The sequence below is a fragment of the Myotis davidii genome, unplaced genomic scaffold, assembly GCF_000327345.1.
Source record: "Myotis davidii unplaced genomic scaffold, ASM32734v1 scaffold1721, whole genome shotgun sequence".
Lineage (NCBI taxonomy): Eukaryota > Metazoa > Chordata > Mammalia > Chiroptera > Vespertilionidae > Myotis > Myotis davidii.
Window position 1 is genome coordinate 74,813 of NW_006291484.1, and position 7,311 is coordinate 82,123.

The 7,311-nt window shown below is 38.9% G+C and overlaps 1 protein-coding gene across 1 annotated transcript in view; it reads left to right on the plus strand.

Moving 5' to 3' along the window:
• Positions 1-457: 457 nt before the first annotated feature.
• The window catches only part of C3AR1 (complement component 3a receptor 1), a 17,356-nt gene continuing 10,502 nt past the window's right edge, over positions 458-7,311 (plus strand). Inside the window, exon 1 of the mRNA XM_006764751.2 lies at positions 458-606. The gene's annotated coding sequence lies outside the window, so the exon portion shown is untranslated. The remainder of the gene's footprint in view (positions 607-7,311) is intronic.

A 7,311-nucleotide genomic window follows, 5' to 3' on the forward strand; every position in this document is an offset into this window, starting at 1 on the left:
ATCATGCACCTATGGATGAGGACAGTGGGTGGGGAGTGAGGGCAGAGGGTGGGTGGGAACTGGGAGGAGGGGAGTTATGGGGGGGAAAAAGAGGGACAAATGTAATAATCTGAACAATAAAGATTTAATAAAAAAATAAAAATATAAAAAATGTTATTCGAGATTCATTACATGGTTTTGTGCAGGTCATTCCTCCCAACCATTCCCAACCTTCACCCTCACATACCATAGAGTCATTTTGGTGCATTTCTAAAACAAAACAAAAGCAAACATTTAGAAAGTGAGTAGCTTATGAACAGGGTGTTTTCTACCTAACAATGCTGTGTCCTGCAGAAAATTTCTGAGAAGTGTGCTCTCCCACTTCTGTTTATTACTTTTCTTATCTGATAACATTTAGAAATGACTCATTTTGAAACACTTCCTGTAAAAATAGTCGTCAAAAATGTGGAGTTTATCAACATAAAGGAAAAGAGAAAAGAAAGAGGAAGAGCTCAGCAAATTTCCTAAAAATACTTCATGACTCTCTTAAGGGTGAGGACCCAACAGACAGAAGGTGGAGGGCTCCAGTTCCGTGCTAAAGCCTTCAGCTACTGTCTCAGCTTTCTGGTAAGAAACCCTCAACCTTCCTAATGCTGCGACCCTTTAATACAGTTTCTCATGTTGTGGTGACTCCCAACCATAAAATTATTTTTGTTGCTACTTCATAACTGTAATTTTGCTACTGTTATGAATCGTAATGTAAATATCTGATATGCAGGATGTATTTTCATTGTTACAAATTGAACATAATTAAAGGATAGTGATTAATCACAAAAACAATATGAGAACTGCTGCCCTAGACCCACTTGATGAATTGAGCCTGGTTTATTTTGCTTATTATACATGATGATTGCAGGGTCATTATCTTCTATTTCCCTTTTTTCCTTCCCAACTTATATATCATTTCTTTTTTCTACATGTGCACCTTTCTTCTTCTAAATATTCCACATTCTATATATCTTTGCTTTTAATATATTCATTCTGAACTAATGGTGAATTTTTATGTCATTTTCTCCCCTCTCTTAAATCAGCTATGATTCACCTTCTGACTTTTGATTTCCATTTTCTCCAAAAGTTTTGTTTTGCAAATCATTGATTGCCTAGTATATAGAGACACATTGTTATATACATATATATGCATATATATTCTTATTCTATTTCTCTTATTTTTATTTATCCTTTTTCTTATTCCTTCTTGCTACTGACTCTTTTCCTATAATTAGTATTTGATTCTGGAATCTACTTTTCCTATCATAGTTGAATTTTAGTTTCAAATTTTACTTATCTTTTTAGTTACTGCAGTCAACTCAGTATTTAGAATAAAATAAAGAAATTCTCTATTTTTTTATTTAAAATTCTTTATTGGTGAAAGTATTACATATGTCTCCTTTTTCCCCCATTGACTTCTCCCCAGCCACTCCCATCCCCCAGCACACATCCTCCCCCGCTACTGTCTGTGTTCCTTGGTTATGCATGCATACAAGTCCTTCGGTTGATCTCTTATCCCTCCCCCACCCTTTTCTTACTTCCCTCTGAGGTTTGACATTCTGCCCATTGTTTCTATGTCTCTGGGTCTGTTTTTGTTTATCAGTTTACTCTCTATCTATCTTAAATGTAGAGGTATTTTATAGTCAAAACACTTGAAGAATCATAAAAAGTGATCTTATTCTGAAAGACTTTAAAACTCTGATTTATATATACTTCATTTCAAGACAGATAATATGTGATATTTAAAAAAGCTCACACTGGATGACTCAGTTGCTTTACATTGGAATTTTGCTTTTGTCAGTCTTTAATACTTCAGTTTGTGCAGCTCTCAGAACCTTTCCCTTTGTTAACAATACCAAAGGCATTTCAGTTATATGATTCTTTGTCATAAGAACTTATATGCAGCTCTAGCTGGTTTGGCTCAGTGGATAGAGCATTGGCCTGTGGACTGAAAGGTCCTGGGTTCGATTCCAGACAAGGTCACATGCCCAGGTTTCAGGCTCAATCCCAGGTAGGGGGGGTGGCGGTGGGGGAGGATGCAGGAGGCAGTTGATCATTGATTTTTTCTGTCACCACTGATGTTTCTATCTCTCTCTCTCTCCCTTCCTCTCTAAAATCAATAAAAATATATATTTCAAAAATTAAATAATAACCCTAACCGGTTTGGCTCAGTGGATAGAGTGTTGGCCTGCGGACTGAAGGGTCCCAGGTTCGATTCCGGTCAAGGGCATGTGGAACTTATATGCATGTGCATACCATGGATACAGACAATAGTGTGGTGAAGACCTGGTGGGGGGCAGGGGGAAGGGGGTCAATGGGAGAAAAAGGGGGATATCTGTAATATTTTCAACAATAAAGATAAAATAAAAGTATGGTACTAAATGAAAGATGAACCTGGCGGATGGTGCATGTGGGTAGGCTAAATAGCCATCTCAGACGGTGAATAAAGAAAATGGAATTTACTTAAGGGAAGGGGATAGGGATAGGATACCCAAAGGGGGACAGGCTATCCAGCCACAGGGACATTGGGTGGATGATGGCAGCACCCAGGAGCTGAGGTTTCATCCTTACATGAAGTCACTGGTGGGAAACTTGTTGTCAGTGTGTCTGAAGGCTGAGCTGGTGGGCTTGGAATACAGATGGAATGCAGGTGTGTGATCAGGTGCCTTCAGGACAGTTTCCATTCCTTGTATAGTCTGACTCCTGGTGTCCACCACCTTTTTCCTGGTCTTTTGTTCTCCTGTGGCGGGAAGCTTACAAATGGCTGTTAAGAATTGTATCGTCCTACAGGCCTAACATTTACTTCCTTTTTCTATTTGTTAATAATTGTTCTTAACTGGGGCAAAGGTTTCTATCCTCAGTCAGTCATCCCAAGGAACAAGGCCCCCTGGTGCTTTTGGCAGGAGGGAGGTGGCGGAGAGATATGTAAATAAAGTTACCCCACATATCAGAAACCAACCAGCTGGCAGCTTAGTATGTCCATTGCTGTAAGGAGGGGTGAAATTATCAGAACAATTCATATTGTAGCTACTAGAGACTGAAAAACAATAACTAGAACATCTAGTAAAAGTCCAACATTCTCCACAGGGAGCTCCTATAGCAACCCTAACAGAAAACATTCCTACAGTGGGTCCCAAAGCATAAAGGTCCCTGTATGTGAGTTTCTTCCCAAAATGAATAGAATGAGAATAATTCTGTATATTAGCAATAGGTGTTCCAAGTCCTACTAGGCAAGATGGAAAGGACCATTCTACATCGGTCCCTTCTTGAGGTGTTTCCTGGGTTCAGTCACCCATTCTTCCCCTCTGCGCCCTCTTCACTTTGGTGTGATGGATTCTGGGCTTTACCCCTGCCAGCTTCAGAGTAGGTGGAGTGGTGACAAACACGCCCCAGGGTCCTGTCCATATTGATCGTCCATGTTTTGAGTAGAGCTCTGTCTCCTGCTAAGAAGGGAAGTAGGGGGAAAAAAATCCCTAGTACATGCCAAACAATTAATTACAGTCAGTGTTTGATTAAGATGCTGGGTTGAGTTTATGATACCCAAGACTGAGGAAACCTGAGGAGTGGTTCAGGTCCTGAGGCAGTCACAGAGTCATCTATCTAGTTTTGCTGCTTTCCTGGGCCTGCAGCTGAAATACAACTAAGGCCTAGATGTTATCTTTAGGCAAGAAAATGTCAGGGGGTCTAAACTGCCTGACCAGTGATATGAAAGGGGAGGATTGTTTACCTTGGGAGCAAGGATCTTGTTTTCCCAGTTTTGTCCCTTGCTAGGCATCTGGAGCTTTCTGCCCAGATGAGTTTCTGCATCTGGCCCATCGTCCTTGCTCTGAGGGTCTAACATTCTGGGGGCCTGTCTAACATTTCCCCCCATAAAGATTTTTGGTCCTGAATTCTTTCAGAGAAAACGGGGCATCAGTTCTCTTCTATAGACACTTTCTGCTGGAAGGTGGAGATATTTTCCTTTAGAGCCAAAAATCCTTGCTCTCTGTCAGAGGGAAGATGAGGCCTGGGCATAAAAGGAGGTTGTGATGGTATATATGGGTGGTATCTCCTGAGTACAAGTAGGGCTTGTAACCTGGTGGAGACAAACTGTTTTATAAATTTTAGTATTATTGGGGAAAGCTAGAACAATAAGAATTATGGCAAATGGTGTGGTGAAAGGAAAGAGTCATTAGTTTGGAGGATTGTAGCCAAATATTTATGAAAACTAGGAAAAAATTCAGAATCTAGTTTAGTTCAGCTCATGGGTGAAAAATAAAACTTTGAAGATAATGAACTGAACTAGAGTCCTACATTGCAACTGTGTATATGGAATCTATTGAAACACATCCCCCCCCTCCAAAATCACCCTCATTTTTATTAAATAGCCAATTAAGACCAATTTATTTACTGTATTTACTTTAGTTTCAATATGGCCTGATTGTTTGCATGAGCACAAGAATAGCAATTGATTATATAGGCTTTCAAAAACTTGCTTTCCTGGAATCTCAAGATTGAGCCTTAATTAGCCTCTAGGGGCAAAGATGATGAGCCACCTACTTGCCACCAAGTTTGCCTGCAATACCTGTAAAATGGGGTGAATCCCTCAAGTTTTTTGAGGTTCCCAATGATATTTTGAGGTTCCTTCCTTGCCATCTCTCAGGAAAGCAACCCTTGTTCCTTACCTGGAAAGACTGCCATGAACCACGGGATCAAACAAGGTACCAGGCCATTTCTTGTAAGTGACTTTTGATTGGCTTCAATCCGTTTTGAGAATGCTTTCTGGTGATGCCCAGAGTCTAAGCATGTCTCTCTCAGACATAACATTCCAGTCAAAGTCTTGGTTAATAAAACCATAATTGGTTTTATTGAATTCATGCAAAGAAACTTATTGCCATGACTTACTCATTAAGAATTACCAAGTTCTGGAGGGATAAGATAGGGAGAAAAATATAAAAGCTTCCATATTGCTTATGAAGGTCTAATTTATCAAATTGTTCTAGGGAATGAAAACAAGCTTTCTTATATTTTAAAGAGATGGCCTGACCTACTTAGAAACCTATAATTTAGAGTAAGTCAGAATCCTTGTTATGAATCTTTCCAAAGACTTAACTAATGTATTTGTAAATGCATCAGAGCAAAATAATGATGGTCTGTAAATGACAAACTTGAGTGACAGTATTATAGACTTGACCATAAAACATAAATGCCCCAATGTGTGGATTACAAACATCTGAAGTACTACTGCCAGATGCTTCCCATAGGGAAACATTACTCTAGGCTTGTCCAGTGTCACTGACAAGAAACCTATTATTACTGAAAATTTCCTTTTGAACTTGACTCTGAATCTTTGCAAGTTCCTTCCTAGAGGAGACTGAAATTTCTAGAATATTCATATTAACAAAAATATATATGTATTATTATTTGGCAAAACTTCCCATGTAATTTTTCAAGCATATTAAATGGGCCTAATTAGTTTAAAAATTTAGGAGAGAGAATGAATCCTTAAGGTATTCCAGGGCCCGTGGAATAGCTCAAAGTTGTTTCTCTGTTGAAAAAGTCTTTTGAAATTTAAACTTTGGAAAGGTTGTCATATATACTTAACCAACATATTAGATTTTAAATCTTTTGTAAATCTAGGCAGAACAAAATGTTAACAAAAGAAACATTCAAACCTTAAAAAATTTTTGTGCGTTTATTTGAGTCAAACTATCATCAATTGCTGGGAAGCAGAATCTCAACACATTGAGATAATGCTCCAGAGAAAGGTGATTTTTCACCTATTTTTAAAAATTACCATCAAAGGAGGAGATGTAAGTGGATTACATGAAATGTGTTGGTATAGATTAGGGAGGTTGGAGAAAGTAAAGGGGAGATGGAACCTCTGGAATTGAATACAAAGTTAAATGCTAGACATGTGCTTCTTTTACAAAGGTGGGCATAATTAACAGTCAACAATAAGATAAAAACAACAATAACACTGAGGGAATTTGTGATCTGTGCCCTGGCAACATTTGTTGTGCCCTTCACGGTCAGAAAAAGGGAAGTTACAAGTTACCCTGACATTTCACAGTTACGTTATCTTAGATGCAAAAAGACAAGCTCAGTAAAGATCGAAGTTGATTTACTTTATCTTAGATGCAAAAAGACAACAAGCTCAGTAAAGATCGAAGTTGATCTTTGTCAGGGAAGATACTGGCCTAGGGCATGAATACCCATTATAAACTGCTTTTTAATGAAAAGGTTTTAACTTCAGACCATCCTTTGTGGTTTCTTTAGGTCTATGAATTTGCAAGGCCACCATGCAGGCCTTCCTTGAGTTAGTCAGGTTAGCATGTGGCTCCTTTTCATCCACAAAAGGTATATAGCTTAATGGTAACAATTTTAAAGGCTGTTAATTAAACTTAAACCAGTTTTGATATTAAATATTTTGTCTAGACTAGGGGTGGGCAAACTTTTTGACTCGAGGGCCACAATGGGTTCTTAAACTGGACCGGAGGGCCGGAACAAAAGCATGGATGGGGTGTTTGTGTGAACTAATATAAATTCAAAGTAAACATCATTACATAAAAGGGTACGGTCTTTTTTTTTTTTTTTTTTTTTAGTTTTATTAATTTAAAATGAGCCGGATCCGGCCCACGGGCTGTAGTTTGCCCACGGCTGGTCTAGACCATAGGATTGTATTGAATTTATGTAAGTATTCAATTTCTGTAGGCCAATAAAACATTATACCCTAGTAGTGCCATCCAAACATTACACATAACATACAGACAAATACATGAAGACCATAGAAACCAGCATTTCTTAGATTGACATTTATGAACACACTTGAAACACACTCACTTCAAGAAACACACCTTCAACAAAGCACTAGACATTACATCAACTGTTCTAAATGTACTTTATAGAGTTTCTGTAACAAAAGCTATAATCAGGTGAACTTAAAACTTGTCTAGCAGTAATGTTTTGGAATTTCATGCTCTTTTAGAATATCTAGATATTTGTTATTTAACTCAGCAATGCTCCAAAGCTTTTAAGTCACAAAGACTTTGGAAAATGATGTATAGGCATATGAGGCTGGAGAAAAGGCGGGCGGGGAGAGGAGGGTGCAGGCCCCCCTGCGTGTTCCCAGGCCTCCAGTAGCTTGGATTTAAAACTGCCACATTTTGCCTGACTGGTTTGGCTCAGTGGATAGAGTGTCAGCCTGTGGACGCAAGGGTCCCAGGTTTGATTCTGGTCAAGGGCATGTACCTTGGTTGCAGGCACATCCCCAGTAGGGGGTGTGCAGGAGGCAGCTGATCGATG